Here is a 12875-nt window from a genome sequence, read left to right as displayed (position 1 = left end):
AAGGTAAAGATTCTAGCCACTGTCTCTCTGATGAGATTTTGAACCCAGGCCCTCTCGGCTAGATATAAAAGATGCCATACCACCATTCAAATGTGAGCAGAGCAGTCTCCAATATCCTGGAATGAAGTAATTTGAAGTGTAGTCACTGTTGTAATGTAGGGAAACACATCAACCAATTTGTACGCAACAAGACCCCACAAAAAGCGAGCAAATAGTTGATCAGATAATCCGTTTTAGTGATATTGGTTCAGGGATAAATGCTGGTGAGGACAACAACAACAACAACTTGTATTTATACAGCGCCTTTAACGTAATGAAACGTCCCAAGGCACTTCACAGGAGTTGTATGAGATAAAAAAAATTGACACTGAATCACATAAGGAGAAATCAGAGCAGGTGACCAAAAGCTTGGTCAAAGAGGTAGGCTTTAAGAAGCATCTTGAAGGAGGAGAGAGCTAGAGAGGCAAAGACATTTAGACAGGGAATTCCAGAGCTTAGGGCCTAGGCAACAGAAGGTACGGCCACCAATGGTTGAGCAATTATAATCAGGGATTCCCAAGAGGCTGGAGAAGATTACAGAGATAGGGAGGGGCGAGACCATGGAGGAATTTGAAAACTAGGATGAGAATTTTGAAATAGAGGCATTGCTTATCCAGTGGCCAATGCAGGTTGGCAAGTACAGGGGTGATGGGTGAACGGGGACTTGGTGCGAGTTAGAACACGGGGTAGCTGAGTTTTGCTTTCATCTCTAGTTTACAAGGGGTAGAATGTGGGAGGCCAGCCAGGAGTGCGATGGAATAATCAAGTCTAGAGATAACAAAGGCATGGTTGAGGGTTTCAGCAGCGGATGAGTTGAGGCAAGGGCAGAAAAGGACGATGTTACGGAGGTGGAAATAGGCAATCTTTGTTATGCTGTGGTATGTGGTCGAAAGCTCATTTCAGGTCAGATATGACACCAAGGTTACGAACAGTCTAGTTCAGCCTCAGACAGATGTTGGGGAGCGAAATGGAGTCAGTGGCTGAGAAACGGAGTTTTTGCCGAAAACTAAGGCTTCAGTTTTCCTAATATTCAATTGGAGAAAATTTCTACTCATCTAAAACTGGATGTCGGACAAACAATTTGACAATTTAGAGACCATGGAGGGGTCAAGAGAAGTGGTAGTGAGATAGGTGTCATCAGCGTACATGTGAAAACTGACGCTGTATTTTCGGATGATGTTGCCAAGGGGTAACATGTAGCTGAGAAATAGGAGAGTACCAAGGATAGATCCTTGGGGAACACCAGAGGTAACAATGCGGGAAGGAAAGCCATTACAGGTGATTCTCTGGCTATGATTAGATAGATAACAGTGGAACCAGGCGAGTGCAGTCCCAGCCATCTGGATAACAGTGGAGAGGCATGGAGAAGGATGGCGTGGTCAACCGTGTCAAGTCAAGACAAGTCAAGAAGGACAAGGAGTTTGCCTTTGTCACGGTCACACAGGATGTCATTTGTGACTTTGATGAGAGCCGTTTTGGTCCTGTGGCAGATGTAGACACCGGATTGGAGGGATTCAAACATCGAAGGAAGTCTCCTGTTCTAAAAAATAGTGCCATGGCATCTTTTACACCTACCTGAGTGGGCAGACTCAGTTTAACATTTCAACTGAAAGATGGTGCAGCACTCACTCACTACTGCACTGGGGATTATGTGCTCAGAGTGGGGCTTGAACCCATAACTTTCTGACTTTGAACATTCATTTTTGATTCTCTATTTTTGCACCAAGCACAAACTGCAAGCTTGGGAAACAATCTCAACCAGTTGGGATTGAGAATTTCAAATGCATCGAGAACAAAATAATTCTAATAGAAATGTAAAAACTGACATATCAAACTTGTGACTAATCACAGTGTGAAAAAGCAGCCTTTCCAGATAATTGGTACATGTCCCAGGCACTGTCTGGATTTTAGGCCATCAGCTTCTGTAATTGACAGTACATTAGCTGAACGCAGACATAACACCTGTCATAGAAAAGGTCTTCAACTGTGTCAGTTCATCAGAAGCCTTAATCTTACAGGCATCAATGCAAAAAAAGACACAAATGACCCCTGTTTTTAATAATCACCTGCAAAGCTGACTGAAGTTGGTCTTTACAGGTAAGTGGTCTCCTGATATGAGTAATCATTAACTTACTGATGTGACTAGCAGTTTATGATAGAAAGATATTCTTTGAGACAGATTTTGCTGTATTACTTTGTACAATCCCTTAAAAAGCTGCTAAACCTTACATTTTTTTAGGAGGTTTCTGACACTCCACAAAATGCACTGAAACTCCCATAACAGTGGTAGAGTGATGGAGTGCACTGAACTACCAGATAGTAGTTGAATAGTGGTTAATGTGCATAAATCCTCAGCTCCCAATCTTGACTATTCCACTGGGGGAGGTGTGGAGGAGCAGGCTGATTATTTCTCCACAAAAAGGAACGGTCCTTCTGACATGCTCACAGCTACTTCAAAAGTGCTATTAATAATTGCCAGGGAATCAGATGCCTGTTAGCTGAGGCATAACTAATACTTAGTTAAGATTGATTGTAAAGAAAAGGAGAAAAATAAATGTTGAATGCGAAGGATTCAAAAAATCAGTAGGTATAACATATGATTGTGTTTTCCAATTTTCTCCCCTCTTACTGAAGGCATTGTTCTTGCTGTGGTAATGTTGCATAGGTAATGGCAGTATCTCCAATAACTCACCCAAGCCTGCATTCTTTGGACTAGAAATTGCGTAGTGCCCCACTTGGGATGATAACTTTTGAATTATCACAAAAGTATCACCAGGTGAAAATTATTCTATGCTCCAGGGAACTTCAGCTTTAATGCTTTAAGAGGGAAGTGGAACGTTAAATCAAGTACTACCACTTCTCTTAGAGCGCTAAAGTGTGTGTGAGGAGCAGTAGCAGTGCTGCCGGCATTAGAGATTCCTTCCCTCACTTAAAAGGAAGGGCCAATGATGGGTTGAATCATTCTTATTGCTCTCTCTGTGGGGCCACGGGACCCAAGTGACGTGCATTACAGCCCCAGCACTCTGAGGACTGAGGAACCGGCCAGAAATCAGTGGTGAAAAGCAATCAGAAGGCACCAGACTAATGCGAGAAATTAAGTTTGCCCTACCTGACCACCACTGCTCCCCAAGTGGTCAGCCGAGGTGACAACGTCTCCTGCTGCTGCGGTTGTTGATGCCCGACGATGCAGAAGGGAGCGAGACAAAATATCGCATCCGTGGCTCAAACGGGGTGCTGCGCACCGGATGACATCACGATCTACGGGACGCAGGTGAGCGAGGTAGTAAGTGTTAGCACTAGCGCAAAACCGCCAGGGAAGTTTACTCCTCAGACCCCCGTTACCGCTCCCGTAGGCATTAACGGGAGCCTAGATAGTGTCAGCAGGTTATCTGACCATGACCAGCATCACAGCTCAGGCTGATCTTGCACACATTCTGGGTGGGATCATTGGATTGCAATCAGGAGTGAGAGCTCAGGCTGATATTTTCTTTCTCTCTCCCCAGGGTGCTAAAACCAATTGCAGTGTTTCAGTGGTCACCATCTAAGTTCAGGTAACAGAATGGGGATAAGTGGCTTAATACATCATCATTCACCCACCAACCTATCAAGGGAGCCTAACATCATGTGCGCGAACATACAAAAATGGCAGGTAGGAAAACACCAGATGGTCCATCAAGCCTGTCCGACATTCATTACATAGTATTACATAGGATATAGGCCACAAAAACAGGCCATTCAGCCCAACCAGTGCATGCCGGCATTTATGCTCCACTCGAGCCTCCTCCAATTCTTCCTCTTCTAACTCTTTCAACATAACCCTCTATTCTCTTCTCCCTCATATTCTAATCTAGCTTCCCTTTAAATGCATCTATACTATTCTCCTTATCCCTGTGATAGCGAGCTCCACATTCTTACCACATCTGGGTAAAGAAGTTTCTTCTGAATTCCCTATTTGATTTCTTAGTGACTATCTTATATTGATGGCCTCTAGTTTTGCTCTTCCTCCTTCAAGATGAAATCAATGGAAATAAAATCAGGAGAGATATAAAATGGGTTGCTGACTCACTATCATCCGTTTTACACTATTGCACAAAGTCAAAATTACCCCCATTGTGACTGTATTCAGACCAACAGTGCTCGATATCACAGTATGACTCCACTGAGGCTTTTAGAAATGAAGGAAGCATTGTCTACCCTTGAGATCATTTTTTTAGTAATTCAAAAATATCAACGAGCAGTATAGATAGGTCCAAAGCTCAGTGGTATTGTTTGGTACTTGAGATACGCTGGCTTCATAATTCACTCTAGTCTGTGATACTTGAAAAGTTATTGATCGGTATATAATTCAATTGATGATTTTTCAATGCCTTACTCTCCTAGTCATATAGCTCCTTTTTACTTCTACTGATTATTTGTGGAAGCTTCTGAATTTTACTTGATTATCATTGATTATTCAGAAAGCTGTTCTGGATTTTTTTGATAGAATCATAGAATTACACAACATGAGTCATTCGGCCCATCGTGCCAGCTCTTTGAAACAGCTTTCCTAATAGTTCCACTCCCCTGCTCGCTCTCAATAGCCCTAAAAATGTTACCTTTTCAACTATATATCCAATTCGTTTTTGAAAGTTACTATTGAATCTGCTTCCACCACCCTTTCAGGCAGTGCATTCCAGATCATAACAACTCGCTGCGTAAAAAATACTCTCCTCATCTCCCCCAGTTCTTGTGTCAATTATCTTACATCTATGTCCTCAGATTACTGATCCTCCTGCCAATAGAAACAGTTTCTACCTATCTACGCAATCAAAAGCCCTCATAATTTAAATCCTCAATTATTTTTCTAGTTAGCTTTCCCCTCTTTTAGGTCACCCCATACTGGACAATTATTCCTGATCAACAGAGCTCTTCAGCACTGGTCTCTCAAGTTCCGAATATTTTTCTTTGAAATGGCTAAAATAATTTTCTTTGTCTGTTCTATTTGTGCCCTTGGAATGTTTATTACATTATAGACAATTTTGTTTAATATTCATCTTTTATCGACACTTCACTGAGTAATACTTGATTGATAGAGAATTCAAACAGGCTGCAGAGTTGAGAAAACACAGACCCCTGCCCACGTGACGGTTAGCACCTTACAGTGAGCTATAACTCACGCTTGACATTTCAGGACTTTTGGCAGCAAGCCAATTATGGGCTAACAACATATCAATTGAGCCAATAAGGTCAAAGGGGGCGCGGTTACGATTGTAAGTTGATCCAGGATAAGTACAGCCATTTTTTGCAATGTGTTTCAGAAGGACAAAGGATCTTGCATGAAGCCAGCAGTTTGTTGCAGCTGCCAGAATAAAGTTATGTTAAACTATCACCGGAGTTCGCATCTCATTGAAAATTAAGAGATCTAACATTGATTGACAATTAAATCCAATAATGTTTCAGCATTGAGCAGTTGAAGCCATCGCACTTGAACAAGGACCTGGGAAATTAGTACCCAAACCACTAAATATGATTGACACAGAAATTAACGAATCAAGAAAAGATATAGGTGAGTTGACTACCCAATGAAATTCTGCCATCGTTATATCTGTCAAGCAGCATTTCTGAAGATAGACAGTCTGTTCCCTAGATCCAAGGTTAAACATTGCTTTTAAATGTCAAATGTACTGCTGCAAACTTATTAAAGTATTGAAAGTTATTTCAAATCGAAAGATGCATTGAAGATGAAACTCACAGTGGCTCAGTCCTGAACTACGAAATTATATCACTGTAGATCAAACATTAAGAGCAATTTATAGTCATGTGAATATCATTATTGTGATAATGAATATCTTCTCTGATCTCCAGAAGCTTAGAAACATGATGAAATATGGGTTCTTACCATTCAGAAATCAGGAGGGAATTCTGTTACTACGGTGATGAAATATGAAGCTTTATGTGGGCATAAATGTGCTAGAATAGTGGAATTGATATCTTATCAAGATTGTTACCAATTTTAGAAGTACATTATAGAAACATAGAAACATAGAAAATAGGTGCAGGAGTAGGCCATTCGGCCCTTCTAGCCTGCACCGCCATTCAATGAGTTCATGGCTGAACATTCAACTTCAGTACCCCATTCCTGCTTTCTCGCCATACCCCTTGATCCCCCTAGTAGTAAGGACCTCATCTAACTCCTTTTTGAATATATTTATATACAGCCAAGGAGAGCAGAAGGGTTCATTACCCTCTCTTTGGGTCATGTGAACCTCATACTACAATAAAGTTGCACACTTAGCCTACATGTTAACAGACTCATCCTTCCCAAAGCAACATACTGATCCTCCAAGAAGATCTTCTGGTTGAAAGAAATTCCACTCCTTCATTAGTTATACACTTAATACAAATAATTGGTAACAAAACTAAATAGTTTTCACAGGCACATTGCAGGTAAACATTTGGCAATTCTATCCCATTGATAGATACTTTTTAACATACTATGAAAGTTGTTATTTAGATGAGTAATGACAAACAACTTGCACTTACATTATGGGCTAGACTTTCCACTTCACATCGCCCATATATCGCCCATATATTGCTCAAAATGGCTGGCTGTCACCCATTTTGAGCAAAAAGTGGAAATTCAGGCTGTAATATCACGGGAGAATTAAGCCCCCAAGTTTTGTCTCACATCGCTGAGCTGATCGCTGAGGTGATTGCCCGCACATCGCCGAGTGGAACTTTCGGCACATCGCCGGGCTGATCGCTCACCGAGAATATCGCTGGATAATAGTTGCTTTTCCCAGGCCTTCCTCACCGAACTGGGCACTACCGACGCCATTTTGAATTTTGGAGGAACGCAGGAGGCAGCTAAAAAATTCGAGCTTATATATTGTGAGTTATTTAAGGGTCTTTTACAGATAGGTCCACACATTAAACTTATATTTAATTATACTAATAATAGCTTAGTAGATTTGGCATTTTTTTACTAAAAAGTGCTTTTATAGCAAGTGAAAATAATTATTGATAGTGATGGGGCCTATGCTTTCTCTGCCATTACTCATAACTGCTCACGCGCTGGTTTCTGAAAGGATCAATCGAAGAGGTGGCAGACTAATGCAGAGACAGAGGAGACAGAGGAGGCGAGCATACAGCCAACGAAGGTACAAGGAAAAGCAATCTTACAAGTTGTCTGAAAACGCATACCCTAGGAGGCTGCGCTTCCGGAAGGAGGTTATCAATGAAAGGTTACTGCGGCACTATCCTTCTACGCATCTGGATCCTTTCAGGTTTCAGCTGGCGACATCTGTGGTATCTCTCAGCACGCCACACACTGCTGCTTTCGGCAGATGACTAAAGCCCTTTATCCTTGCAGGATGGACTTTATAAATTTCCCTATGATTAGTGAGGCACAGACCGGTAGAGCTTTGGGTTTCTAGAGAATAGCAAACTTCCCCAAGGTTCAGGGAGCAACAGACTGCACGCACATCGCCCTGAAAGCCCCTTTACAGAAATTGGAGGTGTTTCGTAACAGAAAGGGATTCCACTCCCTGAATGTGCAGCTCATTGTCGACCACAACCAAATTATTATGACAGTAAATGCTACATTTCCTGGCAGCATCCATGATGCACACAACCTGCGTGAGAGTGACAAACAGGTCAGGGATAGCAATCAGCCAGAAGGTCACAGTTGGGTACTGGGGGATAAAGGATATGGCCTTACCAGCTGGCTGATGACCCCACTGCATAATCCCGTTACTGAAGCCGAGAAACGTTACAACAAAAGCCACATTGCGACACGCAACATCGTCGAAAAGACAATTGGAGTCCTAAAGCAACGCTTCAGATGCCTGGACCACTCTGGTGGCAGCCTACAGTACCACCCTGACCAGGTCGCTGAGTTTATTGAAGGGTGATGAATATTGCATAACCTAGCTATAAGGAGAGGACAACAAATGCCAGATAGGGCTGCAGGTCCACCTCCAGAAGGAGGGCAGACAGAAAAGCCAGCCAGCAAGGAGCAAGAGGAGGAGGAAGAGGAGGAGGCTGGTGAGGGCCTCGGGGAGAACAATCAGCCTGGCGATGAAGCCATGGTCCCACCACACACCCCCCCGCTGCCCCAGAAGACCAGTACACCGTGGGAGTTACGCAGCTGCAAAGCTGTTGCGTTAGCAGCTCATAAATGAACGCTTTGCATGAACTGACATTGTGGCAGTCACATTTACAGTTACAGTTACGGTTAAACAAAAGTTTCATTTGCATTGAGTTACATTGAGTTATGTTTTAGCCATGCCTGCACTGGCCTGGCCTGTCCATTGTTGTACAACATTTGCATTAATGCTTAACTTAACTAAACTTATGTTATTATAAGATAATGCATAACAATTGTTAAATTCATTAAAAAATGTTATTGCAAACAAAGAATTAAAAATGTTTTTATATCAACACCCTCACCCACCCCACCCCCAGCCCCCCCTCCCAACACTATGAACACACATTAGCAGTAACAATTTAACACTTTAACATTAACCCCCCAAAATTTAACAGTAACAGAATAAGCTAACATTGCAAAAACACCCCCCCTCCCTATCTACGGCCACGTTTCCCTCCAGATCCTTTCCCCAGCCCCGTATCTTAGGCCCACCTGCCTGTTTTGGTCCCCGCCATGGTGGGGGTGATGGAGTGGAAGACGAAGCTGGTGGTTCGTCTTCTGTGTCAAGAGGAAGTGTATTCTCCGTACTCGCTTGTGTGCTCGGGGTGATACTCCGACCCAACACGACACCTTGGAGGGCAGCGCCGTGTTCAGCCAGCAGCGCATGACGAAGGGCATTTGTTGCAGCGGTCTGTTCATGCATCCCTTCCACGGTCTGCCGTGCTACCTCCAGTAGCTCGACTTGCATAGCAGATACCTGTAAAAAGTCACGCGCGAACTGAGAGAACGCCTGGAGAAGCTCGTGACCTATCGCGACCGTCTCAGAGCATATGGAGATCAAGCCCTCCAACTGATCGTCCGAGGGAGGCGATTGCTAACCTCGCTGACCCGGCCTCCATGGGGTCGGTGTGCGCAATATAATGTACCTTGGCGTTGCCGGCTGCACGCCGCTTGGTCCCCGGTGCCTCTTCACTCTCAGTTGAGATGATCGCAGGTTCATCCTCCTCCATAATTGTCTGCTGCTGCTGCTGATGCTCCTCCTCCTTCTCCTCTTCCTCCTCAGGCTCAGTGGTGGTGATGGTGTCGCGCTCCTCCTCCTCCTCCTCCTTCTGTTCACCAGGTGCAGGTGCAGGTGCTGGTTGCACCTCGATCACAGTCTCAGGATGACCTTAAAAGCACATTTGAGCTTATTACAGAGCTTATTAGAACATAATGGTGCACATTAACGAGAGACGTTACATATCAGTACATTTCACTACCCCAGAAAGCTGTAGCGGCTGCATCCCCTGCTTCTTATGCACAAAGGCTGCATGCATGATATGGCATGACATGACATCATTCATATATTGCATATTGCATTATAATTACAGGTCATTACATTACTTTTTAATACTGTTTGACACATTACTCACGAGACGCATAGCTGGGTGATGGCCGAACGGCTTTCATGGCCCACCAGCGCGGCTGCACGCTCCTCCAGGTCGGTCAAAGATTGAAGTTGAGCAGAGCCCCCTCCGGTGCGCCTGCTCAGCACGGTTGTTAGATATCTTCTTCTGCAAATGAGAAAAGAGTATAGCATAAGCTAATTGACGAGGTAGTATCATGGAGTCACAATAGTTTAAAACGTTACATGCTACAGCTTGACACATATACATCTCTTTATACTGCAGCAGCCAGAGAGACTTCCATCCCATCAAACACTCCCAGGGCAGGTACAACACGGGTTCAATAAAGATTAACGCTCCCTCTACACTGACCAATAAAATACTTCTAGGGCAACTACTGCATAGGGTTATTTACAGAGTAAAGTTCCCTCTACATCGTCCCAGGTTCAGAGCCCTGTCCGGATCTTAACATGGAGTTTATATAATACATGTATGAATAACAAACATAAATTCAATCCATGAGATTCATTATTATAATTACAATTTGCATCAGTACAATATAAAATGAAACTTACTCTTGGTGTAGCTACCAAACTGTTCGAGCTCTTCCGGCACTGGTCTGACCCCCTCACCTCATGGGAAGCTAAGGACACCATGTCTGCGATCTCCGCTCAAATCTTCCGATACACACGGAGTGGGGGTTTCCCGTGAGCACCCCGAGTCAATTGGCCCCACTGGGACTGCACCCCAACGACAAGGGCCTCATTGGCCTCATCGCTGAAAGGTTTCGTCCTCTTTCGCTCCCCCTCAGCATCATAATGCATTTCAGACATAATATTTAACTTTTAACTATATTATAACGTATAAAGTATGAAGTGTATTGCAAAGTCTTTCCAATATCTGTAAACCACTGTAAAACTCTGTAAAACTCTTTTTCTCTTCTCTCCTCCAATCCACTGGCTTCTCAGTATCTCTCCTCTCTCTCTCTCTCTGCCCCTCCCTGTGCCTTCTGCCCATGTGTGGATGACCCTTGACCTCCCGAAACGCGGGAAAACCAGTCACCAAAAAAAATTGCATGCGCAGAAGGCCATTGCTAGGGAAGCTTTTGCCTTCCACATCGCTGGCCGTTTACTGGGCGCACGTCACATCGCCGACCTTTCGCATCAGCCATTTCACATCGCTGGCCTATCGCCAAGTGGAAAATCGCGATCCAAAAAATGCCGATGTTCCAGTGACTGGTAAGGCTGAGACATCGAACATCGCTGGAACACCGCCCATTTTGGGGGCGATAGCCAGCAAAGTGGAAAGTCTAGCCCAAAGCCTTTAATGCTCCAAAATGCTTTACAGAGGCGGAAAATACCTGGGAACCAAGAAATGGAGCGCTTGGGGACAAAGCAAGATCAATGAGGTAGATTTTGAGAAGGCATTTGAAGGAGGGCAGAGAAGAGAAAGGAAAAAATGTTAAAGAAAATGTTCCAGTGTTTAAGGCTCTTCAGCTGAAAATAGAGCAAAGGGAATGGTTGTGCAGTGGAGGATAGAATCGGAAATGGAGGACGTGTATGAGGCTAAATAAGATTGCAGATGGAGGGAGGGACAGGTCCTTGGAAGGACTTATAGATGAGAACAAGAATTTTGACATTGATGCTTAAGCAAATAAGGAGCCAGTGAAGGTTGGTGAGTGTAGGGTTAATAGGGGAAAGGGATTTAATGTGAGATAGGATATAGGCAATAGAATTTTGGAAGAGTAGGGCAGAACTCAGGAGAGCAGCAAGGAAACCACTGGAGTAATTGGGGATAAAATTCAACTTTGGCAGCGAAGCAAACCAGGTGGGAATAGATCGGCCTCCTGTTATATGCCCTGCCTAATTTTCCTGTTGGGCAGCCGATTAGCTGCTGTCCAATTTGCACTTCTGCTGAGGTTGAATTTTATCTCCATTCAGTTTGAAGGTGACAACGGTAAGTGTGATGTATGCACCTGTGAGTATGTGCACAGATTTGTTGAGCTGTTGCCACGCCATGGCGCACCACCTTGCCGTGCGGAGGATGCAGGGGGCCCCAATGAAGTGCTCTCTACATGGGAGTCCTCCCACTATTTATCGGGGACTTGGCCTGGAGGGTGGTGCACGGAGCAGTCCCGTGCAACAAATTTTTAAGTCGGTTCACGGACTCCCAGGCCGCCTGCAATTTCTGCGGTCTGGAAGAGTCCGTGTTCCATGTTTTTATGGAGTGTGCGAGGTTGCAGCCCCTGTTCCATTATTTAAAGGGGATGTTCCTCAATTTCTGGTTGCACTTCAGTCCCACACTCCTGATCTTTGGGCACCCTGTGCAGAGGGGAGCGGGTAGGTCCGAGGGCCTCCTCGTAGGACTGCTCCTGGGCACGGCCAAGGGTGCCATCAGCCGGTCCAGGCAGCAGGCGGTTGAGGGGGTCGTTCAGCCTGACTGCCTGCCTCTCTTCCATGCCTACATCCGGGCCAGGGTGTCCTTAGAGATGGAGCACGCGGTGTCCACCGGTACGCTCGCGGCCTTCTGTGAGAGGTGGGCACCGGAGGGACTGGAGTGCATTATTACCCCCGGCAACCAAATTTTAATTTGATTTTATATGTTTTAAAGTTTAATTTGTTTTAATTGCCGGGTTTTTAGTGTCCCCCTCCCCTTTTATAGGGGACACTTGTAAAAATTTATGATTTTATTGCCCAAAAAAATCACCAAAAAAAAGTTTTAAAAAAAAGGAATAAAAGAGGGCAGTTAAAAGTGTCTGGAGTGTCCCCCAGATCAGGGGGCACTTGATTTAACGGTTTAATTTTGTTCTCCAATCAAAAGAGTTGTAGAGCTGTTGCCACGCCATGGCGCACCATCTTGCCGTGCGGAGAAGGCAGGGGGCCCCAATGAAGTGCTCTCTACATGGGAGTCCTCCCTTTATTTATTGGGACATGGCCTGGAGGGTGCACGGGGCAGTTCTGGACAATAGGTTTTTAAGTCAGTTCACGGAATCCCAGGCCACCTGTAATTTCTGCTGTATGGCGGAGTCCGTGTTCCATGCGTACACTGAATGTGTCAGGTTGTGCAGCCAAAATTTAAGGAGCAGCCCACTTCAGTCCCACGCATCTGATCTTTGAGCACCCAGTGCGGAGGAAAGCGGGTAGGTCGGAAGGCCTCCTCGTAGGACTGCTCCCGCGCCTGGCCAAGGTGGCCATTAACTGGTCCAGGCAGCGGGCGGTCGAGGGGGGTTGTTCAGCCTGACTGCCTGCTTCTCTTCCGCAGTTATGTTTGACCAAGGGTGTCCCTGGAGATGGAGCACGCGGTGTTCACAGGTAGGCTCGCTG

The sequence above is a fragment of the Pristiophorus japonicus genome, chromosome 10 (assembly GCF_044704955.1).
Source record: "Pristiophorus japonicus isolate sPriJap1 chromosome 10, sPriJap1.hap1, whole genome shotgun sequence".
Classification (NCBI taxonomy): domain Eukaryota; kingdom Metazoa; phylum Chordata; class Chondrichthyes; family Pristiophoridae; genus Pristiophorus; species Pristiophorus japonicus.
This window is presented reverse-complemented; position numbering follows the sequence as displayed.